The sequence below is a fragment of the Zophobas morio genome, unplaced genomic scaffold (genome assembly GCF_036711695.1).
Source record: "Zophobas morio isolate AGI-343-1 ecotype UQ-CSIRO unplaced genomic scaffold, CSIRO_AGI_Zmor_V1 ptg000049l, whole genome shotgun sequence".
In the NCBI taxonomy this organism is placed as follows: domain Eukaryota; kingdom Metazoa; phylum Arthropoda; class Insecta; order Coleoptera; family Tenebrionidae; genus Zophobas; species Zophobas morio.
In genome coordinates, this window is record NW_026972154.1 from 1,489,201 (window position 1) to 1,502,221 (window position 13,021).

The 13,021-nt window shown below is 33.9% G+C and overlaps 1 protein-coding gene across 1 annotated transcript in view; it reads right to left on the reverse strand.

The window, feature by feature from the left end:
• The window catches only part of LOC135142668 (uncharacterized), a 115,000-nt gene that overhangs the window by 56,917 nt on the left and 45,062 nt on the right, over positions 1-13,021 (reverse strand). The gene's annotated exons all lie outside the window — the stretch shown is intronic.

Genomic DNA, 13,021 nt, shown 5'->3' on the forward strand with positions numbered 1-13,021 from the left:
GTTACTTTTGGACTTCACAATAAAAACCGGCATGAAAATCGTGAAGCACCATGCTCTTCACAACAACGTTGTATAACCTAGAGAAAATTAAGTTTTTGAGAAGCTGTTTAATGGGATTATGAAAGAACTACGAAACTCGGTTGATAAGAACAACGATTTGAGGTTGAACTTGCTCACAGCACAAAGAAAAGACATAGACAAAGCAGTAGAGGAATTGTTAAACGGAACCGAGTTTAAGACTGTAGTGGGCACAATTTACTCAAAATTGTCAGAAAAGTTGTATGCTGTGTCTTTCAACCAAATTCTATTTTCAGCCGCAGCAATTTTCTAATCCAAGGGATCGCAAATCTGGCAAACATTACTCTTATATATAATTTGCGTCTAAACTTGAGGAACGTCTTTTCACTGGAGAAGAAAACCACGATATTGACGAAGTAATTGAAGAAATTTGTTTGGATGTTGCAACTGCGATTCGTGATTGTTTGAAAAATGCTTATGAAAATATGTCAGACTTTCTGGATAATATACAAGCAGTGATGAAGAAAAAGAAGATGTTTGTGGAAGAGTTGGAGACACAATTGTTTTACCTGAAAACTAGGTCGAAATCATATTTGTAAATGTATGTGCTTTTATATTCTACTTTTGGCGACATTTTATAGACAGTTTTACTGTATTCCAGGTGTATATACCATCTCCATCTAGAACCAACTCTGATTAGGGACTAATCCGCGATAATAGTTTGGAAGAAATTTTTTTAATTATTTGTAATATCACTGCGCTGTCGCCAAGTTCGTAGACGAATGATGAATGAATTTGGAAATCGAAAAATGAAATACTTACAAATCCATTTCTTCCAACTCCTCGTTAAATACATTTGCAGAACTATCTATATTTACAACATCCGGCTAAGAAGCTGTTAAGTGAAGAATTTCTGTAACACGCCAAATTGGGGGTGCCCATAAATGAAGTCTTGGAAAAACCCGTCCGCATTACTGGAAAAGGTCGGTACTTATTTACTTGCATACTGCCAATAACCAACTGTATTAAAATTGTATTAAACTTAAGATAACGTGTCTGTTGTACAATTAATTCTGTGCGATACGTGCTTGTGTGAATTCGTAACTTCCATCAAAGAATTTCATAGTTTATTATTAATTTTTACATCAGTGCATTGCTCATGACGTTCTCTATCGATTGGTGTTTTGGGAATTGCTACTAATAGGTAATCTACTTCTTATTTTTGTTTTTTTAAGACTCTTTTTGCAAGTACTTGTTCTTGTCACTCAACTTATTTCTTGCTGTCAAGTACAATACTACATGATTTAAATTTGCTCCTACTGTTTTCATAATTCTATCAATCCTCACCGTTGCCTTTTTCACCCCTGTGTGTTTTTTTTATTTTTTAAAGTCGCTACGATAGGCACCCTTAGCGTGAAAAGTGTGTCCCTGTCATTTCCAGTTAGTATCAATTTAAGATAATGAATCTTTGTACTTGTGGCAAAAGTGCTGAACCTCATAAAATTGTCAATTGTTGTATATGCAGCAAATCTTATAAAATAGATTGCGTTGATGTAACGAATACTGAAGCGAGAAAAATTCATCAGAAATCTGGCCTATCATGGACGTGCAAAATGTGTGCTCAGTTAGGTAACGATATAAACGGCTTAAAAGCTGCAATTGTTGCGTTGCAGGATGAAATCAAAATTTTGAAGACTCAAGTCTCCACACCGGTTCAGTCTTTGATTGAAACCGAGAAAATTGTCAATGAGGTCTCGGAAAGGGAGAGACGCAAGAATAATGTAATTATTTACGGATGTACTGAAGAAAAGTATAAAACTAATGTTGAGCAGTTGAATGCTGATACGGTCTTTGTTAAAGATATGTTGACGAGTTTGGGTATTAATGATACGAACAATTTAAAAATTAGCAGACTCGGAAAATTTGATGCAACCAAAGATGATAGACGTCGCCCAATAAGAGTAACACTGCATTCTGAAAATTCTGTTATGTTGGTTCTACGAGCTTCAAAACAATTAAAGACCTCTAACAACTGAAAAAACATTTATCTGTCGAAAGATCGCACACCCATGCAGTTAGAAATCCATCGTAATATTAGAAATGAACTGCAACAACGTCTGGCTAATGGGGAATCTAATCTGCGGACCAATTACAAAAATGGAATTCCTAACATTGTTTCTTCGTTAAACTAATTTCGCCTAACAGGTCACTGGCTTCGATTGAAATATATTACCAAAATGTGCGTGGATTAAGGTCTAAACTCCAATCGTTTTATCAAAATGTATCTGAATGTTTTTTTGATGTAATAATTATAACGGAAACTTGTCTAAATGATTCGTTTCTTAATTCTGAACTATGTCCATCTTTTTATAATGTTATCAGAAGTGATAGAAAATGTTCAATAATTGATCGAATTATTGGTGGTGTAGTATTAATTTTATTTTCCAAAACTGTTACACATTCTGTAGTAGACACAACGAGTATTGCAGAGTTAGTACCCGCTATAGACTTGATCATGGGCGCCGGCAGGATTATTTGCAGGGGGGTGCACCCATACATTATAGGATATAGTATATTTATTCCATTTTCGAATTGAATCTGGGGATGAAATTTAAAAAAATCATTTAGAATCAGGAGAAAGAAACTCTTTGTATATATCGCATCAAATTCAAAATGACTTGATTGAAACTTGTTCTGATGTTCTGAAGAGCAAAATAATTGAGGAAGTGAATCAGGCATCCGTTTTTTAGGTGTTGGCTGATGAGACTGCTAATATTAATGGCACAGAACAATTATCGATTGGAGTTCGATATTTGCGTTGTGATCAAGATAATAAAAATTCAATAATTTGCGAAGAATTTTTAGAATATGTGCTGCAAGAACTGAATGCGGAAGCCATTTCAAAAACTATTATCCACTTCCTAGAAGACTGCAATTTGGATTTAAATTAAAGTGTGTATTTTATACTAAGCCAGGGGGGTGCACGTGCACCCCCTTGCACCCCCCTGCCGGCGCCCATGGACTTGATTGTATGCAATTGTTTTTGTAATACTTTTCAGTTTTATTTAGCAGCTCTTTATATTCCTCCAAATATCTCATGTAGTGAGTTTGAGTCATTTTTTGAAGCTCTAGAAACATTATTATTGAACAAGCCCACACTATTTATCGGAGATTTTAACTTGGCAAATTTTAACAATAATTTAACTTATAGTACACCAGGCAGCAAGAACCACTTATTTTCAACTTTTTCCAGTTCCCTAAATTTTATTCAGCATAATTGCATATTTAATACCCACAACAGACTTTTGGACTTAATTTTGTCAAATTTTGATGGTTCAGTTAACGTATCTCATGATAATTACCCAATTGTACCAGAAGATATACACCATCCCTCTTTATCAATGATTGTGAAATTTCCCATCTCTGGAAAAGTTAGTAATTTTCCATCTGGTAACAACTTAAGATATAATTTCAGGAAAGCTAATTACGTAAATTTATATAATGATATTGTTGCTACTGACTGGTCTTCTTTAAGCTCTACCAATGACGTGAATGCCTGTGTGAATCTTTTCTACGATAAATTATATAGTATCTTACACTCTTCTGTTCCTCAGTTTCATGTTGTTAAATCAACGTACCCTTCTTGGTTTAATAAGAATTTAATATCCACTTTGAAACTGAAAGATTATTATAGGAAGAAATGGAAAAAAACATCTAGTGAGTTTCATCATAGTGAGTTTAAAAGACTTCGGGCTATTTGCAAGCAGTTAATAAGTTCAGCTTATCAAGCTTACCTTAGTTCAATTGAGCAATCGTTGTATACCTGTCCTCAAAATATGTGGAAATATGCTCAGGCAAAAAAAGGTACGACTCGCATTCCTGGGAAACTGTCACATAATGGAAATGAATATGACCATCCTCAACAAATAGTAGATATATTTGCAGAAAATTTTTCAAGCATGTACAAATCCAAACTTGATGTTTCACTTCCTGATGTTGTCACAAATAATTCCTCCTTTATAATGCAAAATGTCTCCGAAGATGAAGTTTTGTCTGTTATGTCATCTTTTCCTAACAAATTAACTGCTGCTGATGACCTGATACCTAGCTTTATTATACGTGACACAAGATTCGCATTGGCTAGACCTCTTACTACAATTTTTAACTTAGCTATAAAATCATCCACCTTCCCAGACACCTGGAAGATAGCCAGAATTACTCCCGTATACAAAAAAGGTGATGCTTCTATGATAAAAAACTACAGGCCTATTTCTATACTTTCGAATTTCGCTAAAATTTTTGAAATACTCATTTATAGAAATATTTATCACAATGTTAAAAGCCTCATCTCTATACATCAACATGGATTTTTACCTGGACGATCTACAATCACTAATTTAGCTATAATAAGTCAATTCATTTCACAACAAATAGATAAGAATGGACAAGTCGATGTAATCTATACTGATTTTTCTTGTGCATTTGATTCCATTGATCATAATGTTCTTTTATGTAAATTATATTTTATAGATTGTCGGTAAACATGTGATAGGTCTGTATTTAGATGGATTTTTGTGTCGTTATCTTTAGGTTTTAAGTATGTTACACCATGACATAAGAATGTTGGAAAGGAGGATGGGTCAAGAAGGAACTGATTTAAGTGATGTAGTAAATGAATATGTACACAATTTAATTTTTTTATCCAAAAATTATGGATTTTGTCTGGTCCTGGTGATTTCCAGTTGTGTGTCTTATTGATGGTATTTATTAATTCGGCAAGTGTTATCTGATGATCATTCATTGCTGTAACTGTGGATAGTTTATGGGATATATGAGGAATCCATTTTGCAGATTGGTTAAATTCAAATTCTTGAGACCAAAGTTTTGACCAAAATGTTGTTACATCCTGTGAACTTGGAAGTTCACCGGATAATTGAGTTTTGTTTGAATTAGTTAAATGTTGATAGAACAGTTTTTCGTTGTTTAAAAATTTAGTGTTATGAATTTTTCTGAGATGTGATTGTTTGTATCTTTTAAGTCGTTTGCTGTATAAGGAAAGTTTTTGTAATAGGGTATCTTTAATTTGGGATAATGTTGTGTTGTACTCATTGTAATCAGTTTGATGAAAATTATTGTTGGTCAGTATCGAATGCATACATGTCATATAGTTTTAGTGAACCAAGAGACCTATAAGGTTATATGGCCATCATAAAAGTAGTTGACCGCAAATAAATACCCCCTTTGTGTGGTTCGCACTAAGCTTACCGGTTGGCAATAAATCATCTTCTAAACATTTCTTGCTCATATTTAACAGGGCCGGCTTTCAAAGCGAGTGGTTATTTCGGAACCCTCAGCGGCTGCAGGTAGTAAAGAAATAGTGGAGTGGTGGATTTTCATATTTAGTGAAAGCCGCCCCTGAACGAAACCACAAGAGCCGGTCGAACTGCAGTGGACACGTTATTTACGACCCTAAAACCTTTTCTATTGTAAACAACTTAACTTCGACACAATGGGATGATTTTATGATGGCCATATAACCTTATAACTCTTGGTTCACTATATATATATTTTTTTTATTTTATTTTTATTTATTATTGATTTATATTGTCCTGTAATAAGGTTATCTGTTGGGCAATAAAGGTTATTATTAAGATTATTATTAAGACCCACCACTGACCCAGAAATGACCGGCATTCAGGCAAGACTTCTATCATTACGGGTACTAAGACCAAGTAATGATATGCATTGATTAGATTAACAGAACAACTTTTGAGATTCTAGAATTACAGCATACAAATTAGTTTGCTATTATTCTCTAATCTCACCCCATCCCCAAAAGTCTAGCGTAACTACCGACCATTTATCCGCGCATCACATGAAAAGTTACCTACACTACTCTGACCTACTGGTGCTAATCTAATCTGACTGACATGATCAGACTGTTCAAGAAACTTACGAACAATATGACATGTTCCTAACAAAACAGCTTTTTGAATTTTGACAATTATTGAATCATTCAAATGCAAAGACTTTAAATTCTCAACTAAGCTATTTGGAACTACACCTACATTAGAGATAACTAGGGGTAGAATTGAAATTTTTTTAAGATTCAACATGGATTTCATTTCTGTCGATAATTGTAGATATTTTGAAATCTTGGTGTCGTATGTTTGAATAATGTTGTTTGTGTTAGGAATAGCAATGTCAATGAGAATGGCTTCGTTCGTGTGTTTTTTGATAATTATGATGTCTGGTCTGTTAGCTGTAATGTTTAAGTCTGTAAGTATTGTGCGATCCCAGTATAATTTGTATTTGTTATTTTCAAGGAACGGAGATGGAATGTAAGTGTAATAGGGTGTTGTATCTTCGATTAAGTTCATAAGTATTGCTAATTCTTTGTGAATGATTTTGGCTGCGTTGTCGTGTCTAGCTTTGTAATCAGTTTGTGCTAGGATGCTGCAGGAAGAGATTATGTGCTGGATCGTTTCAGGTTTTGCTTTGGAGAGGCGACAGCAGTCGTTTCTTATGTTCGGATCTTAGATGATGTATTTTCTGTAATTCTTGGTATTGATTACTTGGTCTTGAATAGCAAACACAAATCCTTCTGTTTCGGCATACAAACTTGATTTTTTTAACCAAATCAATGACATCTTCTTATTGACATGAGTTTCTTCTAAGTCTTTGTAGAATTTTCCATGTAGTTGTTTTTGTTTTAGCCCACTTATTATTTTATCTATTGTGTGAGGGGTGTGGATTTCTTCGTTGTTCGACAGATTTAAGAGTAATGTGTGGTTCAAATCTGCTCTTGTGATGGTGCGAAACATTTCATTTCTTTCCGCTCGTTTCAAGAAATACTTCTTCAAATCTGAGATTTGTCTCTGATGTAAGTTTTCTAGGTTCTGGAAACCCCTTCCTCCATTCTGTCTTGGTAATGAGAATCTTTCAATCGACGATTTTGGATGATGCCTTCTATACTGTGTGAAGATTTTCCTTGTTGCGATGTTTAAATTTTCAAGATCAGTTTTGGACCATTTAATGACTCCAAAAGAATATGTTAGTAGTGGAACGCAGAATGTATTTACTGCTTTCATTAAATTTTTTCCATTTAACTTGTCTTCAATATTAATTTTAATCTCGCTACGTATTGATCTTTCAACTGTGTTTTCGTTTTGGTATGACTGATGTGGGAGGATTGACAGAAACCCAGATATTTGTATGTATCGTTTTGTTCTTGGGCTTCAATTATTTCGTTACTCTGGGTTATATGTGGTACTTGGTGTTGGACGCCTTTTCTGATTGCTTGGGTCTTACATTTCTCAATACCAAAAGACATACCAATATCACCGGAAAATTGTTCAGTCAGATTTAATAGGTTTGTTAACTGATTTTGTGTACTTGCATATATTTTTATGTCATCCATATACAGCAAGTGATTTATTCTGTTTTCTCTTTGTTTGTTAATTCTTATGTTGAACCCATAATTGCAGCTGTTCAGGATATCGGAGAGGGGATTTATTGCTAAGCAGAACCATAACGGGCTAAGAGAATCGCCTTGAAAAATTCCTCTTCGGATCATTATTGGATCTGACTGAATTGTTTGTTCATTTAAGGTTATTTGGAGGGTGGTCTTCCAAAATTCCATGGAACATTTGAGAAAAGTGCAGATTTTAGTATCAATTTTGTATAATTCCAAAATTTTGCATAGCCAGGAATGAGGGACAGAATCGTAAGCTTTCTTATAATCAATAAAAGCAGTATATATGTTTCGGTTTTCTTTTCTAGCTTGTTCACAGATGATGGAATCTATGATTAATTGCTCTTTTGCAACCAAAGGATCCTTTAATACATCCTTTCTGTTCTTCATTAATGATGTCAGAGTTAAAACAGTGTTGATAGATTTTTTGTGTAATGCATGAGGTTAATATTTTATAGATTGTCGGTAAACATGTGATGGGTCTGTATTTTGATGGATTTTTTGTGTCGTTATCTTTAGGTTTTAGGTATGTTACACCATGACATAAGAATGTTGGAAAGGAGGATGGGTCAAGAAGAAACTGATTTAAGTGATGTAGTAAATTAATATGTACACAATTTAATTTTTTTATCCAAAAATTATGAATTTTGTCTGGTCCTGGTGATTTCCAGTTGTGTGTCTTATTGATAGTATTTATTAATTCGGCAAGTGTTATCTGATGATCATTCATTAGTGTAACTGTGGATAGTTTATTAGATATATGAGGAGTCCATTTGGCAGATTGGTTAAATTCAAATTCTTGAGACCATAGTTTTGACCAAAATGTTGTTACATCCTGTGAACTTGGTAGTTCACCGGATAATTGAGTTTTGCTTGAATTAGTTAAATGTTGATAGAATATTTTTTCGTTGTTTAAAAATTTAGTGTTATGAATTTTTCTGAGATTTGATTGTTTGTATCTTTTAAGTCTTTTGCTATATAAGGAAAGCTTTTGTAATAGTGTATCTTTAATTTCGGATAGTGTTGTGTTGTACTCATCGTAATCAGTTTGATGAAAATTATTGTTGGTCAGCATCGAATGCATACATGTCATGATGTGTGGTGTTTTAACTCCTCTAAGGTACTGTGTTATTTGACCCAGTTGTTTTCTAATGTTATTAATTTTATAATTAACCGTGTTTCCCAATGAGGGGTGGAGGGTATATGATTGTTGTTTGTATTTATTATGTTATCTTTACATGTGTTAATTTGAATACAAGTTAAAGCTGCACAGTAGATAATTGTATGAAGTTTTTCAAAAGAGATCGAGTTTGTGAGATATTTTGGTAAAATGAAGGAGTTCATTATTTCTAAAATTGCCAGAAACTTTTTAGAATAACACTGGTGGGGAAGTGAATGTCTATCATTTGGTTTTAATTTAGAACATGTTTCGAAAGTTAATTTAAATTGGTCTTCAATTTCATTTTGGAAATTAATGTGAAATTTAAAATTGTTGTTTACAGTTTTGATTAAAGTGTCTTCGGTGTTGTAGTACGTGTTTTGTAGATTATCTGTGATGTTAATTTGGTTTTGGATTGTTCTCGATAAATTGTTAAGTGATTTGTCAGTTAATGTCTGGGATCTCTTTGATAATGTGTTGGTAATTTTTGATATGGTTGTGATCTTGTTTTTAGGTGTTTTGTTTAATAAATCTTTAGTAAATGTGTCAGTTTGTGTCTCTGGTGTATTTGATAGACTACTGTTACTATTTTGTGGTATAATTGGGATCTTATTTTGAGATGTTGTTTTTGACAAATTGGTGACAGATGTGTCAGTCAGTAATGTATTTGGTGTTGTGTTGTTGATATCTTCAGGAAGTGGATTAATGGTTTTAGAAAGTTCATTTTTTAATTGTTCTAGAGTAAGTTGAGGTATGTAGTTATTTTTAACTATAGCTCTACGTTGATCTGCTAAATTTTGAATGGTAACTGGAAAATTTGAGTACTCACGGATGAAGGCTTCGTGTAGAGCTGTACGATAATTACTTACATCAGTTTCATTGTTTGTAATTTTATAATATAAGCGCATAATATGTAAATTCATGTCTAGAGACCATTTTTTACGCTTTTTCGGTTCTTCTCGTCTTATATCAAGACCCACCACTGACCCGGAAATGACCGGCATTCAGGCAAGACTTCTATCATTACGGGTACTAAGACCAAGTAATGATATGTATTGATTATTATTATTATTATTATTAATATTATTAAGTGAATATTCTACAGGGTGAGACCCCAATTATAGAATATTTTATAGTCTAACCAAAGTATCCTAAAGTTTACTGTAATCAAAACCACGTACTTCTCTAAGCGATGATGAAAAGAGATCTACTTCACGATGGAACACATTACCGATTCTGCACATGGTAAACATCGGTGAAAACTTAGCAATATCCGTTCTTGGGACTGGCAAATAAAACAGATCATAATAACGGGACAGGACACTGCGCGAACTCACATTAAATGTAATTTGTGATAATATGATGGGACAATCTACACCATTATGAAGAAGTTTAAATAGAAAAACCATGTAAAATCTTTTACACGTATTCAAAAAGCTGGTAAAATTATATCTATTTAATAAATCCTGCTGAGGCATACCAATTGGAGGATACACTCCGTCTTCCCGATAAGACAAATACTTCAAAAATTTGCGGATGATACGTTCCAAATTAGTGACATAAATGTTACGATGGGGGCACCAGATTAAACATGCATAATATAATTTGCTTTCCAAAAAGGATTTAAAAAGTCGTGTGATGGTGTGAGCATTTTGAAAATCTCTAGCATTTCTTATTATTAGACAGCGGATTTCTGTCGGGCTACGTCACGATATAGGTGGGGACGCGCTGCATCGCCGGGACTCAGTAGCGGGTGATAGGTAATCCCTGAATTTAATTGTCACTTGATTCCATATAGACAATTAACGATTTATTAATCAAACGGCTAAATAAATGAGAACTGGAATTAACAGCAGAGTGCAACGAAGCAGCGTTATTCTAATCTCAAATAAACGAAGTGCAGCCGGTAACTGCAATAAATTCCCATCCCGTACGAGCCGTACCGAGTTTGGCCTTGTCTAGCCCGACAGAAATCCGCTCTCTACTTATTATAAAACCCATCGTTTTCATGCAATCAGAGATAAGTTTATTAATGTGGCTTGCAAATGACAATTTGGGATCAAAAATAACACCAAGGTCAGAAATTGTTTCCGGTCTGCTCAATATAATTGCATCTAACGCATAGTTAAAAAAAATTATTTTCTTTTTCAAAGAATATGACATCGCACGACACTTGTCTTTATTTAAAACTAGCTTATTCAAATCACACCATGTTGTAATTTTATTCAGATTTAACTGGAGTTTAATGCAGTCTTCTACTGTAGCAATTTTGTTAAATATTTTAACATCGTCTGCATAAAGAGAATAGCTTACATTCAACCCAGCAGTTATGTCATCAATAAACAGTAAGAAAAGAAGAGGGCCCAGAACAGAACCCTGCGGCACACCTGATGTAACATTTATACAGTCAGAATTATGTCCAAAACAATGAACATATTGTTTCCTATTTTGCAGATACGAGGCAAACAAGTGAATCAAATTACGTGTAAAACCACGCGAATATAACTTTTTAATCAAAACACCATGGTCCAGCCTATCAAAAGCCCGACTGAAATCAAGATATATAACATCAGTTTGTAACTCGTTGTCAATGGAATTTGCAATAAAACCTGTGATATCAAAAAGATTTGTAGTCGTAGACCGACCTTGGATGAACCCATGTTGATGCTGTGAAATGGAATGTGATACTTGAGGATATAACTGACTGTAAATAATTGTTTCAAAAACTTTACTAAAGTTATTTATGATTGAAATAGGTCGATAGTTTTCAACAGCACTACGACTCTTGCCCTTATAAACTGGAATTATCTTGGAAACCATCAATTGATCTGGATACGTTTCAGTAGAAATACTTAAATTAAAAAGAATTGATAATGGTTCAGCTAAAACAGATGCACAGTCCTTGATAACAAACGCCGGTATGCCGTCAGGATCCTGAACATTGTTAGATTTAAGTTTATTAAGAACCGCTAGTACTTTATTTTCGTCAGTCGTGTGCAAACCCACACAGAACCCCATACGATCAGATTCGAATTCATCCACCCTGCAGGTCGAAGTTGGAATATATATAGATTCATACAATCGGGCAAAGGCATTAACTATATTTTCTGGTCCTGATATAGTAGTATCATTCAAGGTCATACAAGCTGGAATGCCGGTGCCGCGTCTTTTATACCGTATATATTGCCAAAATTTTGTTGGATCAGTGTTAATTCGATTTTCAGCCTCATCAACAAATTTTTTGTGAACCGCTAATGTCTCTCGCTTAATTTCACGCCTTAGTTCTTTAAAAATCAACTCATCAGCAGGATTTCCATACTTCAAGTATTTTTTCCTTGTCTTATTTTTTAATCGAATTTTACTGATAAGTTGCGGAGTAAACCAAATAGGGTAGGCGTACTTCTTTTTTTTATATTTTGGCACATGTTTATCAAAAAATTCATACAAAATATTATAAAACAAATGACAAGCAGCATTCGCATCACAGCAATTCCGAAGGAAGGACCAATCGATATTTAAAATGTCGTGATAAAGAGCAACATAATTAGCTTTGCGGAAGTTGTAAGATGTTTCATTGGTAATAGCATGTAAAAAATTAGCTGACGAAGTTTTGACTAATATGGATACAATTAAGGAAGGATGTACTGGATCTTCCTCTACCAGTGGATCATCTGATTTTAGCACAGAACAAGATGTAGGTATTAGTTAGAACCAGATCTAATAATCGATTATTTTTATTAAGAATATTATTGTATTGTTTCACATTAAGGGTGTCCATTAGAGAAGAAAGCGCAAGACTTTTACCAGTTATCAGGCCATCGACAGATGCAAAAAACTCTGGAATATTGAAATCACCTATAATAACTACATTAGAATTATATGCCGAATCTAGCATTACAAAAGCATCAAATATTTGGTGATAATATTCTAAAGGCAGTGAAGGCGGAATGTATATGACAGCTAAAATGATGGAAAAAGAGGATATTAATACCTTTACTGCTAAAATATCAACAAGATGTAAATTAGAAAAAGGTGTACTGGACAAGTCCACCTCTGAAAATATGAGATCAGATTTGATACCAATGAGTACCCCTCCCCCCCTTGATTTATTGGTATTCAAGAAGTCTCTATCTTTTCGAACCACCAAATAATTACTATTAAAAAGCTCACTGTTAAAAACACCACTGTGAAGCCATGTTTCTGACAAAGCAATTAAGTCAAAGTCACAAGAAGATACTGAATTCAAAAAATGGGTTAATTTGGAGTTTAAACCACGAACATTCTGATAGTACATTGACAAAAATTTTTCTGTGGGAGACTGTAATTGCTATGGAACTTCGACAAACACATCTTGTTTAATTTTCTCAAGC